General features: G+C 41.5%; 2 protein-coding genes across 14 annotated transcripts in view; one reads left to right on the forward strand and one right to left on the reverse strand.

Moving 5' to 3' along the window:
• Positions 1-14,465, reverse strand: part of LOC125765000 (angiopoietin-2-like) — a 201,689-nt gene that overhangs the window by 34,531 nt on the left and 152,693 nt on the right. The gene's annotated exons all lie outside the window — the stretch shown is intronic.
• LOC125764932 (bumetanide-sensitive sodium-(potassium)-chloride cotransporter) overlaps positions 1,868-14,465 on the forward strand; it is a 28,993-nt gene continuing 16,395 nt past the window's right edge. The window contains exons 1-2 of one of the 8 annotated variants that reach the window (XM_049429672.1): positions 1,868-2,045; positions 4,083-4,327. The gene's annotated coding sequence lies outside the window, so the exon portion shown is untranslated. Of the gene's footprint in view, positions 2,046-4,082; positions 4,328-12,656; positions 13,259-14,465 lie in introns of those variants that run through there. The other 7 variants (XM_049429665.1, XM_049429667.1, XM_049429669.1 and 4 more) reach the window with 7 other exon arrangements.

Raw genomic sequence — 14,465 nt, forward strand, 5'->3', positions numbered from 1 at the left:
GATGAGACTAATGCCTTAAGGTTTGAAGACACAGGGCGGGGGGCAAATAATATTCTCCCAATTTGAATGATGAATGTCTAAAAAGGATATTGTAAACATACCCACGAAGTTTGGGTTTCGTTGACAATCCTTTCTATGTGGGATGTAAAAGGAAAACAATCTTCGTTGGACCAGGTATAACTTCTAGGGTGAATTCAAGTATTAAAATGGCTATCAACTTGAGAATGTTATTAGGAATTATTTTAAAAATTTAGTAAAAGTCACTGTTTATGCTTATTAGGCGCATGCTGTTTTATAGAGCGCCTGAAGCTATGCAAAACGTGTTGTAAAGACGTTTAAAATTTATTTGTTTGACAAATTATGCCATAAATTCTTGTAGTATTCCTGAGGTTATTGGAATTCATGATAATAGTAATTCTTAAAATCATATCAAATTCTTCTTATTTTAAAATAAATAATCTAACATGTTGATACTCCAGAAGCTTATCTGAAATGTGGAATAATGTGACCATAATTGAGGGACGGAGATAACTTTTGCGTTACTCACTTTATCAACTTCATTCACCGTATGGCAGGAAGTGGTCATAAAGTGGTTTTTACCTACCAAATGAACTGTTGGGTGATGTAAGTATATTATGCTCCACTACAAGAAGCTGAAAAACAACGATAAGGAATAGGATTATGCGTCGAGGAATGAATTTAATATTTTGCCGAAATGAATAAATTAAAGCTCGTTATTATTCGCCAACCGCTTCCAACGGTACTAAATGCTGATCGATTTGGGCTGCACGTTTGATCACGACTCGCTGAATCTCAAACAACCGAAGGTACACATGTCGGCGGGTTTATTTTTACCCAACCCTTCCGCCCCAAACGATCACCTACAACCCGCCGGCAGGATAGAGTGACATCACAATTAATTATTGAGCACCATCACCATTCCTCACCTTGCAACCTAAACTACCTAAAACGGCTCCATTCCGTTCGAAGGAAAGGCATCACCTTAAAACATGCTACCACCGGTTCCACGATTAGATGAATCAATTTACATACAATCCCTTGCCGCTGAGCATGCTTAAACAGTCCGCTACAGCGCTAGACATTATGCAGAAACAAATCAGCGTTCAGCGTGGCCGCGTGGTCGGCTGTTTTTTGCTCAATGAAGCATTTCAAGCGGGAGAACTCATCCGTCAATACGGATTATTTATCACATGACACGATCGCATCGCACGTGCACGGTTCGCGTTAGGCGGGGTGGGGGGCTTTAATGGGCCGGAGATGATTTTTGAGGGGACAAACAAAAACGGGAGTTAGTGGTGCGCAGGAGAACGACCAGATGACGCCAGAAACCGGAAGCAGAAGATGAACCGAACGGCAAAACTTCAGTGCGTAAACGGAAGAGAAGCCGAATGCAGGGTTAGTTTGTTGCGTGAAGCATTAAACACTTTTTCCTATGGAGTTCTATGTTGTGCGTGTTTCTATTGTTTATGCGAATATCCTTTCGTTGCGTTTGTGTTTGTAACTCGTTACCATCTGGACGGTTGCTATGTAAACCGACGTCCGAGTGCGTTTGCTTCGACCGGTTCCCTTTTGTTTTCGTTTCACTGCACGTTAAACCCTTTCGAATAACAAGTTTTGCTGTTTGAGAATGGAGAATTGCAAGAACGAAAAAAAAGACAACAAATCGCAAAGGGTTAAAATGCGTAGCGCCGGAATATCTGCATGCATTGCGCACACGTTGTAAACAAACCTTCGCTCGAGAGCAAGGGCGCTGAGAGCATAATCGAGAGAGCGAGAGAGAGAGAGAGATAAGGGCGCCGACAGTTATGGAGAGAGCAAGCAACGTGTGCGCGGTCGACTTTGAGTGTATAAAACGGCGGTTCCGCGAAATCGGTGGCTTTTGTTTAAGCGTGTCGTTCGCCAACAGCGGTGCAGTGTCCCTTTTTTTTACCTACGTCTGCTAAAACAATCCAACGCGGTAAGAAGATCAACCGTATCGTGGAAAAGGTGTTCCGTTGGTTAAGAAGAAACGTAGTGCGATCGAGGTTAGTTTTCGCGGCAATTGCGGCATGACCGCATCCGAGCTTATGCGTGTGAATCCCGGAAAAGTGTGAGCCACCATACGGGAAAAAAACTGATAAACTGAAAACGTTAATCACCGTACGACAGTTTGTTCGATTCACCATGCCTCTTGTGGCTCGTGCCGCATGTCGTACAAGTGCCAGTGACTACAAACGCGATTATGCCGGCATGATCTGTCTGATAAGCCATATGTCCCGGGGACCGAAAGCAGGAAGAAAAGTTGCGTTTTGCCCAAGAAATCTTCCCAGTGGCCATTGGTGGTGATGATACTGTTGTGTTCGTGTATGTGAGAGTTGTTTGTTTCCCTTCGGTTTAAATGCGCAAACGAACGGAATCACGGAGTAGTTATGATTATGAAGATGTTCCAGTAAAGGAACGGGTTTCTGCCACGGTTTAGCAAACAGAATTGTAAACGGATGTTCCCGGGCGTTGGAGTCTAGTATATTTTGATCAAAACTCATCGAACCAGAGCGTGCGGGAGAACGTGTTGTTGGGACGGAATTAACGGGAAATCAGCGAAATAAAGCTACTGTGAAAGGTTCCTTTTCCCCTCTGCCCAACTCTTTCGTGCAAGTTAACCCTACCGGATTGAAGGTTCCAATTTCGTCTATGGATCCTATAAAACACCACCGTGTCGAGAAGTTTCCGATTATTTCCGGTGCGTTTTTGAGTGTGCGTTGCCATTTCTTCTTCGTGCCCAAATCTGCGAACTCAACAGAGGACAGAAACAAAACACATAAAAACACCACCCTTAGGAATGGTTACCGGTTTCCGGTTCTTTTGTTTTTCACCTCACCAAAAACAAGGATGGCTTCGCTATCGAGGAGGATACGTTGCGTCTTCCGGGAGTTTCTTTCTTTTTGCGCGTGGCTTTTTGCCCAACTGTCATCTTGTTTTTGTTTTTGGACGCTTGTTTGCCTTCTGACAGCTCCCATGGTTTCCTTTGATGTTGCTCCAGAAACTCCTCCAGATGGACGGGGTGTGGTGAAAAGTGTGTTGCGAAATATTGCCCCTTTTTTTTGGACAACATAAAAGGTCTTTTTCTCCCCATCTTGAGCAAACCCCTTTTTGCCCTGGTTGAAGTATGCAATGCGCTGTCTAGTAGTCGAAGAATTGGGTTTGGTCATTAAAGTTAAAATCCATTCCGGGTGTGTGTGTGTGTGTGTCGTAAGAAGAAGAACTGTGCAAGAAACCACTAGAGAATCCATAAAACATGCATGGTGAGTCATATTGGGGAAGACCTAAAATTGGAACAAACTTCGTCCACAAAATGGGAGAAGCAGAAAAACTAAGTGACAGTGAAATGCAACACGATTTCGACGGAACAGCATGTAGGTACGAACTGTGGTGATCGAACTCCATCATCGGTGTGTAATCAACTGTGCGTGAAGTTCCATTTCCGCACACATGCAGACAAGTAAATGTTCTTGCGAATAATGAGGCCGCCGGGCGCTACCGTAGATGATTTTCGGTACGCTTTTCATCCAGAGCACTCTTGAGCGGCTTTTTAAACATTGAAGCCGCGAAAGGAAGAAACAAACGGTTCCCGATTCATGCTGAGTGTTTGGCGTTATGTATGTGCGTTACATATGTCAGTGACTTCTTGGAAGTAGAACATAAGGGGCATAGCGATTGGGGAGGGGGATGATGGAATGGTGGGGTGGGGGAATGTTTTTTCCCCCATCGGAGCTACCATGTGATCTACTTCGGGCGCATTTTTCGAGTGTTTGACAAGGTCATGCGTGTGTTTGTGTGTATGCTACTGTAGACATCTTTTTTCATGTTCCATTTGACCCTTTTAATGCTTGCTATTTGACCCTTTTGTGCTTGATGTTAACAAGCAGGAATTTTATTTTGATTTTTATCTGTTGTTCCTTATTAACGTTCGACTGTGTATTTTTTTTTCTTTTTTAACGATTCAATCTTCGATGAAATGGTGTGGTTCTTTTTTTGTTGGTGTTACTTTGTTTACAAACTCATTTCTTCGCGGATATAACAAGTGTTTGTTTAGCATTCTGTTTTGCTGCTTCCTTTCCGTTCGGTGCAAAAACCATTTGCAATCCGACGATCAGTATCGAACAACGTGGTGGTGAATGTATGCTGTATGATAATATTGACACAGTTTGGATTACTCTCTTGAGTGCACATCATGCACGTGTGGTGAGCAGGAATTCCCTTTCGTCTGTTCGGAGCAATAGAAAACGGAAGGAACAACAACAACATCAACACAAAAACGGCCTCCAATGTAAGTTTAACATTTCGAAAAAAAACTTTTATCTTTCTTTTGCACTTTAAGCTACTTTTAGCGGAATCATTATGATCCAGGATTTTTCTTTGCAAAGAAACGCTTTATTATGTATACAAACAGAGCCCCCAGAGGTCATGTTTGTCTTGCGTTTGGTATGGGTGAACATAATAAATAGCGTCCCCGTACCACGTTACGATGACGTCAGTGGAGACGAGCTGGAATTGGCTGCATAGATTTCATCTCGGATCGGATATTTGGACATTTTCACGTGGGAGGAAAAGTTAAAATGAATGAATGGAAATAAAATTGATTCCATAAATCTGTGTTCATGTTTCTAGCACTTTTCCTACATAGTTGTCCGGTCCGGGACGGATTTCTTTGGGTTCTGTTTCTTGAAGTTTTCAAAATACGTTGCCCACTTTTTCTCCCCTGTTTGTTTCGTTGTTGGTAGACTTTTCTTTCCTGGAGAGAAGCTTTTTTCCATGCCCCAATTTTCTCAACATATTCTTTTCTGTACATATTTACATAAAACGCTTCCAGCAATTTTCTTTTATTTGGGTCAATTACCGCCTCTTTTTCTCCGTGTCTTTGTATTTGTGATTTAAATTATCTCCCCACACTGTGCGCTGGTTCAGACGAGATTTTGTCCCTAACCGTAAGGGTCACGAGATCAAGCGATATAAACTATGCTAATTGGTTACCGATCGAAGTAGACACTAATTGTTGCTTTTATTTATTGCAAGATCTCCTCCATTAGTACTTCATTGTTTTAGAACAGGTTATCCGTTCAAACAGAGATCGTTTAATAAAAATGGAGCTCATTTTGTGATAAAAAATGCTTGACATTTACTATATAATCTCTTAAAAACAAATTAAATTGATCATTTTTTGAAAAAAGTCAATCATTTAAGAGATACATAATGAAGTTTTCTACGTCTTTTAAAATAAAAAAATATTTACATTTTACTCTACATTCCATTTTCTTTTGAACACGGTCATTCAGCGTGCAGGTGCATTGATGGAAGAAATATAATGAATACAATGTATCTGAATGGCCACACACTCCGTTCCATCACGATCTGGCATGCGGTTTATGTCAACGTGCTTAGAACGATGCTTGCACAACGCATACCTTTTGCAATACCAACTGCCAACCGACTTAACAAGAGCTTACGTCAGTTCCGCGGGTTGGTACGATTGTCATCCGACACAGTGTGACGCGATTGTTAGTACAATTTTATGAACTCCCGCATCTACAATGCCACCTAGGCCACCGGTCAGCAATATCCGATTCTTCGACGCCCTCCTACCCCTCCCTTAGTAATGATTCCGATCATCGATTTGCACTTATACCACTACTACTGTGTGCAGTAATTGTTTAAATGATGTTCCCGCCGGCTATAACCGTGGGTTGCGTCTCTATGAGCAGCTAGAAAGGGCAAGAGGCGCAGTATTAATCGCAAATAATGAGTTGCTAATGTTTCGCGCCACTATCAGCTGGCTGTAATAACACTATATGAGCAAGATATGAAATATTGCACATTAACCTTTTTGGGCTAGTTGTGATAAAATGCATCATTGCGTGTGATCTTTAAATTTTAAAGACCATTAAGTTTGTTATTTAATTTAACTCACTGCTTCTTCAACAAAATCACATGCCAATAAAAAGTATATTTAAATTGTTAGTATCGTAAAAACACTCATTAGACATAGAGATAAAACTGAGTAGTAACAAGTTGAAATTGAAAATAAGATGTTACTAACACAAAAAGATTTTTGTGGCGAAAAGGTCAATCTTTTACGTTAATCGGTTCAACTTTAAATTGATACCACAAACGTAGCAAAACCGCACTCCTGTTTTTCTTTTGAAGATTTGCCGCTAATTAGCGTAATTAACGTGAAACTGTCTTCATAATGGTTGACTATTTGTTTTTCTTTGTGGCGTAAAAAAACAACACTTCAAACGCATGCAACGAACTAGCTACATTTCCGAAATGGTAAAAATGTCCACTGAGCGTGTAATAAGATTTGCAGAGGATTTTTTTTCTCCATAAATATGTTTATCATGATATCTCCTTTAAGCAATTGAACTCATTGAATGTAAGAATATGTTAATTAAATTAGTTTAACCCGTTTAGATATTCATTCCTTTCGGTCATTTGTTCGTGTTGGGTGTTCGATTAACTCATCATCATCACCAGGGTGTATGTTGCAAGTTGCATATTAACTTCCCGAGTAGATAACAGCATACGTCACGCATACTCGCGTTTCATATCAAACCTTAGTGGTCCACCCCACGTCTATGCTCCGAAGTTCAGAAGTCATGCAATGGAAGCAGCATTGCTGACCGTATGCGATAGAGGTTTCATACAGAGATGAGCACTAATCGGGTAGTAGACACGCGCGTTCAACAATAACCGGTGGACCAAAGACAAACGGCACGTTTCATTCGTGAACCTCTTAATTCGACCAGGGTGACGATGACGGTCGCTTTGCTGTGCCGTAGGCCGGCACTGGAAATCATGCTATGGAGACGTCCTCAGTCAAGCCGGGGGTGAAGGATGGCTTCGTCTCCAGAAAGGAAATTATCAATAAACGTAAATAAACCTGCCATACCTTCAGCTGCCATACGCGAGCTGGTTGCATCGTCCCCGATGATCTACATGGTCCAGAAACATATCCTCACCGTACGCGGCCGTCCTTATGTTACGGTTCGGCAATACCCCCGGCTCAGATCTTGTGTCTTTAGAGCGAGAACGTAATAGGAGTAGTTTACACTCGTGTCGGTTGATAACGATAGGAGAGCATCATCACCATTTGTGGGAGGTGTTGGGGTAGTTGTCAATGGGTCTTGGGGATGTAGGTCGAAACAGAACAGCTTCTTTACAGCTGTTCCAGTGGAGATAAAACTGTGAGCTGTTAACATAACAGACGAAAGTGAAACATTACTTACAAAGGTGCGTATTACGAAACATAAGAAAACAATGTCACCGGGTCATCCGAACTGCTGCTGTTCGTATTCCCATTCCAAACTGGTTGTTCTGTGCTCTGTTCGGATTATCGTTGATCTCCTTCATCGACTGATCTGCTTCCGATTTGGTGTGATTATCTAACCGAAGGGAGTGAGTGCTCTGGGGTGGTAAACATTCTTTTGCAGTCAATGTCGAGCAAAAGCGGCTAGACGACGACAAACTACCAACGTGTATCAGCAACACCACCGGATGATGGCGGATGGAAGGGAATTTGAAATTTAAATTTTCGTCTAACCAACTTAATGAACGTTCCGACGTAAGCGGCAACTGTCGCTCGCTGAATGAACGAGAAAGATATCGTAGTGCAAACGTAGAAGAAAAAGGAGAGAAACCACGTTTCGGTGGCTCTCTTAGTAAAGGGCCCCTGCAGGGTGATTTGCAGTTCGGATTTATGATTATAACACGAAATCCGCTTTGTTGTTTGAAAGATATCGTCCCCCGGAGCAAAACACTCCAGCCGGGCTATGCTTCCGTTCCGTGACCTTGTGCGAGATTGGAGCATTAAACTCTTCTTGGAATGCCGCATCAACACCTAGATACCGGGGTGTTAATGCATGCGATTAGGAGCAAATTAATGTTGTCGGAATTCGGTGAGTTTCGTAGGCGTTGATGTTCGTCAGTCGGAACCGAGATTCAGGTAGTAGACACTTATTACTGGGCCTATTAATTTCGAGTTTATTCGCATTATGTAGTATTAGGCCTGTTGATTTTCCTTATCCTAAAATGCCATCTTCTGATCTTCCGATCCAGTACGAGATAAGTCACAGGTGTTGTTTTCCAATTAAAAGGCAGAACTTTAATAACTTAACAAGCAGTCATAACAATTATTTGTAGTACAAACCACCAATCAGCTGCCCTTAACGGTGCCGTAAGGCATTAAGGCTGGCGATGGTAACTGTCGTCAATAGCCATTGTTCGTTTCCTTGTGCCCAATTCGTGCAATTGCAACTGCGTAACTAGCCCCTGTCGAAGGACGTCGCCAAAGTTTATCATCCCACCACTACGACAACCGTTTTACCAGCGGCGTTTGGTTGATTGCTGTTTGTCGATAAATCCGTAACCTTTCGAACAGGGGCACAAGGGCCCCGGATTCGATCACCGATCTAACGCACGAGACACGCTCACTGAGGCTGGGACGCGAGTTTGTACCTTTTATGGGATCCAAGAGAACCAAGAACACAAATAATGATGTAGAATCGTTCTAGACGTAGAATTTGCCTACGATTGAGCTGTTTTATTTATTCGTCGACAACTGAAAGCCTGGTTATTTAAATGGCGTTTATGATGTATTGCTTTTTTGCCAGTTTGAGTGTGTATTATTAGCGATATAGTGGTACGATGGTCTTGTGACACGGTGCTTGGTCTAATACACCGAAGGTCAAGAATTGAATCTCATCGTTCGAATGGACTACAGAGGGAGTTACTCTGGGAGTTCGGATTGCTCTTATTTAGCATCATGATTTAGTGTACGGTGATTGGGAAAAAAGCTCAACAATATTCACCATTTAACAACATCGAACATCCGCCCCACAAGCCATGAAAACTACCAATTCTTCCAGGAATTCTCTAGGCTCTCGCCGTTCAAATGACACCGACTTGCTATGTGGCTCTAGTTCATGAACAGATATTGCATGTCCAAAGCCGTGGGAAAAGTGTGTTCCACCCGTTTTAACCTAAATACGACTTTTGGGCAGGGGCAGCCAATCTCTATTCTAACAACCTACTGGTCGGTGTCCACTACGTTCATGTGTGTTTTATTTCTACCCACGGGGCAAACATTGCAGAAAACATTCATGTTTGTTCCTCACGGTATTTGTCCATCGCCTGGTGGTTCGCTTTCCCTTCGTCCAAGAGTTTCGCATCTGCTTGATTGGGTATTTTTCTTTCTCCTTGCCTAAATTGTGTTTTTTTCTTCTGTCCTTTCACATACTACGGATATAAATGGTCAACTGCGTCAACATACACACGCCACGACACTGTCGGAGAGTGAATGTTGAAGCTGGACAAGTTGGTACAGCAAGAATCCTGGAACGATACATAGTTTCGTGTGTCACCGTCAAACGACGGCGGATGGACGATGAGATTGAAACAGGACATAAAAAAGAAACACGTGGAAGGAGTGGTTGGCGCTGAGAGTTAGTATGCAAAAATCGTAACAATTGATTGCTAAGTATCGTTATGTGAAAAGGTCCAATTTTGAAAGAGGTTCAATTTACTTAAAGCTTTATTATTGAATGTAAAAATTCAGCACTCTGCTATAAATTGAAGTTTATGATATCTTGATATCTTCAAGAGACACAGTCCATATGAGACATGATCTCGAAACGTTTCGTATCCTTAACCATTACCTATATTCACAGCACTTCCAAGCTCATTCGTATGTGGGATGGTAACTCCGTAGGTATTCTCTCTTTATTGATTTACCATTTGCTGAATGTTGCTAGCATCTTATCGAGTCACCCTGGTCACCCTGGTTGCTGCAACAGGTATTTTATATTTCGCAATCTAGTCCCTAACGGCAATCGGTAACGGGCTTACGGTTCGTTTCGATTAAGTGTACGAGCGTTCGGGATAGTAAAGATGGGTCAACATGTAAGTACTGTGCACCTTATCGTTGGCAGCGAAAGGAACAGTGTTGACGGAATCGCGGACCGTGAACGGGTTAGATGATACCTGAGCGCATGGCATGTGTGTGGATGCAAATGTAGATGCAAGCCAACAACGATCCACACCATCCGGCATAAACCCTTGTTTCGCCGTGCGCTAGTATTTAATCAACATGTTATTGCTGAAGAAGAAACCATGAAAAGAGCAGGGAGTATTATGTTGACCAACACTCCTCCTTCCTTGCCTGGTTGTTGAGCAAACACAGCACATCAATAATGGATGAGTGTAGTTTGTTTGAATTTAATCGGTGTACAAAAAGAAATGGCAAAAAGAAATACATCAAACCTTAGGAGGACGCGATGGAGGCGACACTGCGACAAACATCTCCTTTTGCCGGACGGTTGATAGTTTCGCGGAGATGATAACGACAGTACGACGGTAAACGTTATCGCACGCCATAGTGGCCACAAGTACGGTAGCGGATAGGCAACGGTGGGTTATTGGAGTTGAAAGCTACTCCCGGCTCCACACTATCAGCTCGTTTACCGATTCCATTGCTGCTGAATCGGTTCTCCCGTATGATGCGGTCAATCTACGCCGGTGCATTTATAGCCAAGTGATGCAGCAGCAGCAGTGGCCTTGGAAACGTTTATTTACGTTTAATGGCAAATTGTTGATGTAACTGTACGTTTTCTTTTTCTTTCGCTAAAATTTTATTTGTAGAGTTTTTTTACCTTTATGTTGTCATCAAACAAGCTTTTATGTTTCATCTTTTTTTATTTAAATTTTGCTTCATCAAATCAGCAAATTTGAACTTAAAAAATCGGAAATAATTAAAATAGGAAATCATTAAAAAATAAAACAAATCGGAATGCTCTTGTATCTCTTAGAACGGAAGGCTTTTACACCTTCATTTATGGATTTATTAAACTCAACATACCGCAGCTAGGCGTTAAATAGCATTCTACAGGTTCAGGTATGCGTATTGCGTAAAAATAATTCGCCAAAAATCGCTTCAAACGCACTCGTGCGTGGATGATTTAGAGCGGACCTGGTCGGAAACGGAAACGCTTCACTGTGGCATAAAGATCGAAACTCAATTTCGGTCGCAAATTCCACTTGAAAGCGCTCCCGTGCCGCGTGCACCGAGAATGCAGCATATGTGTGGCCGAAAGGTCCATTGATGTCAATAGGCTCGTACGGGGGCAGGTTGACGAGTCAAACGGACCGAGAAGCAACATTAAAAAAAAACGAACCTCTGCCACCGAGTGTTCATGCCCGGTAGCCAATTAAAGGTGAACCACTGCGTGTCGCTCTTGTTACGCTGTTATGCATTGAATGGGTGCCGTGGACCAGTAGTGGCACATTGTTGGCAGTATCATTCAATAGCGAAACAAAAGTTTTGCTACCTGTCTTTTTTTTTAATGATCCAGCATCCAATTACAGGGACGAAAACAAATGGCCGCATATCTTTATTGAAAGCAAATTTGTGCAGCGATGTTAAATATTATTTTTTTAACAATTAGGAAGTTATTGATTTATGTTTCACCAAACTATTGTTTACGATTTTTGTTGCTTCAGGGTTTTTTTGCATTATTGTTTTATTTTGTATTAATTTCTGTAACCATACAGTGTGCCATAAAAATACTAAAATTTGTTAAAAACTTCAGACAAGGCAAACATTTTTTTTCCGATCGGTTTTATGAATGCTTATTCCAATGGAGTATAATACTGCGCACGATCGTGTACAATTAATTGTCTGTAACGAAAACATTCCACGCGCTAACTAAAACCACAACCCCTTGATAGGGTTGATTAATTTCCAACGGTTCCCGTATCTTTTTAATCAATGAATATTTTCGCTTCCAGCACGTGACAATGGATGAGTGCGGCAGGTATACATGTGTAAAATACGTGTTCTACGATACAAAATGTTAAGTAACGATTGATTGATTTTGGAAGAAAATAATTTTAAATCCACGTACAAGCTGTGTTGCCCTAAAGTTAGTAGTTTAATAAAATACTTGAAAAACAAAAGAAAACTTTTCCGGCATATTCAACGTGAACAAAAAGGTTCGCGACGCTTGTTTAACAAGTTTAAAGTCAAGGCCTGGAGGTGTCAAGGTGTCTGGAGATATTTCGTTCTCTAGCGAGACAACAATGACTGATTTCTTGGAATGTAGGATTTTCTAGCAACTTCAGATTGTAAACGATAGGGATCTCTTTTGTCTTATAATTAACGAGTTTTAGCAAATATTGCATACCTTTGGGGGCGTCCTGCCAAAACAAAGCAGTTTGACGAGGCAGCTAAGGTTTTTTAATTAATTTATTTAAAGCCATCAATTTTCGAATGCTCTGTAAAGCAGCGTAATCGAATGCCCAATATTTCAAATCTCTTTCCAATGTGTGAGGCAAATTATTTAATGTTATAAAGTGTTTTAAAAACATATGCAAAAATTCAAAATTCTATGATTGAGAAATTTCTTATCACTTGCAACCTGGTAGCTGTACCTGTTGGACTATGGGATTAGAAAATCTATGTAGCGAAGCTTCAAAGAAAAAAAAAAATCGTTTTTGAACTACATCGATTAATTCCAAATTTCGTTCGATTAAAAAACTTTTCGCTTTTGTTTGAATTGCCCAAACTGAAAGCAGAAACAAATTTTCCCTTTTAAAAAGAACAACCGCTTGACTGATTGTTGATTCGGATTTTGAAATGTATTTTTCCATCGTATTTCTGTGCTGTTTTCCAGCATTCAGTTCACCAATCTGCATCTCAATCTGTGCCGCTTTATTACTTGCTCCTTGTGTTTGGCCTTGTCTGCCTTGACTACCGACCAGGCAAGGTGGAAACGAAGGGAAGGAAAAAAGAGCAAAAAATTGAAACTATATGAGATGGTCATTTGCCTTCATGCAATGACAAAACGTTCGGTTGGTTTGGGACACCATCACCGGTAGCATAAATTGCATATTGATTGCACGAGCAACGAGCTGAAAAGGACGGAAGGATGGTGGTGTGTTTGGTTTCTTTACGAGCTCTTTTCCAGAACCGGTTCCGGCAGGCGAAATCGGAAGAAGCACTTGTCCCGTCCAGGTGTGGTGGTATCGAGGTCAGGATGAAATATTAATTACAAATCTCTTCCCTCTTTGCTCGGAACTCCTGCTTGCTGCGGTGGAAAAAGGTATTCGATCCGCAGGATGGATTAAGCAGCTTGTATGAGACGGTTGGGTGCCGGGTTCTATTCCGTTTATGCAATTTGCAAACAGTAATATCCGCTGGAAGCAACAGGTAAGCGCCTGATGAAGTGGTTACGCTAAAGTAGCAAAGTTTCGATAGAGGTTTTTCCTATTCCCGCTCTATTGCAGATCGGTGGTTGAGTTGGGAATGCTAATGAGTTGTAGGTAACTAGCTACCAGATGTGGAAAGGGATCATTCTCGCAACATCGTTACCATGTAGGAAAATTAGTCCGAGACGCTTTCCCGAACAGCTCCTTGATACGGTCAACCTGGAATAAAGGTTCACAAATTAGACCAAAAAACACCGTGATATTGTGAGAGAAAGCTTAATTAATTAAATACGAACAATCCTTCACAATGGTGAAGTATAAATTGTTCACAGAAAATGGAATGCTCGTTTAGAAACACGCAGCACCGTTCTATCGCAATGTTGGGCGGGTTACGTCTCGATTGAACTCCGCAAAGTGAAGTTATATCAGAACCTCTTGCACAGCTACCGGTTACACCGAACGGTCCATTGCAAAATTAGCAATTATTCCTTACCATTTGTGGTGGAATATCATTTGTGCACGTTTTTGCTTTAATTATGAAACATGCTACATCATAATAATGTCAATCGATTGCATGCAGAATTCATCAAACAATAATGTTGAATAAAAAAACAAAAACCTTCTGATGCTTTGTATTTCGTTGTTTGTAGCCTTTTCCTAAAGGAAGGATAAAAGTTTTGTAATGGATTTTTATCATTATAAGCCAACAAAACAATTCCACTAAATGGATAAAATTTTCTGCGAATGATTACTCTCGTAAACATCGTACCAGCAATGCTTCCAGGAACAGTTTGTGTCCACTCATGTTGATCCTTTTAAAGGCAGCCTGTAAGATGCTGTAAGATTATTTTTCATCGTAGAATACGTTTTTTTTCTTCTGTTTATATTACATCAATTGTTTGCCGATGTCAGATGGGCACTCCTGCCTAGGGTAGCAGGTGATTTGGTGGTCCCCTTTCAGTGCGATCGTAACGACGCACGTGTCATTGTCGGCAGTCACTGGAGCGACCACGAAAACAGAACCAATCACTGCTAGCTGAAGTACCTTTCGTCGGGTTGATTAAATGCACTGCCATAAATCATAGTTTCCAGCATCATCGTGCAAAGAACCGGCGTAGTTCACAGCCACCTGGGGAGCAGCCGTTGGTTGGGCCGTCCTGTGTCTCCATCGACAACTTCGACAACTTGGGTACGACACGGTAGAACAC

This window comes from Anopheles funestus, chromosome 2RL, assembly GCF_943734845.2.
Source record: "Anopheles funestus chromosome 2RL, idAnoFuneDA-416_04, whole genome shotgun sequence".
Classification (NCBI taxonomy): domain Eukaryota; kingdom Metazoa; phylum Arthropoda; class Insecta; order Diptera; family Culicidae; genus Anopheles; species Anopheles funestus.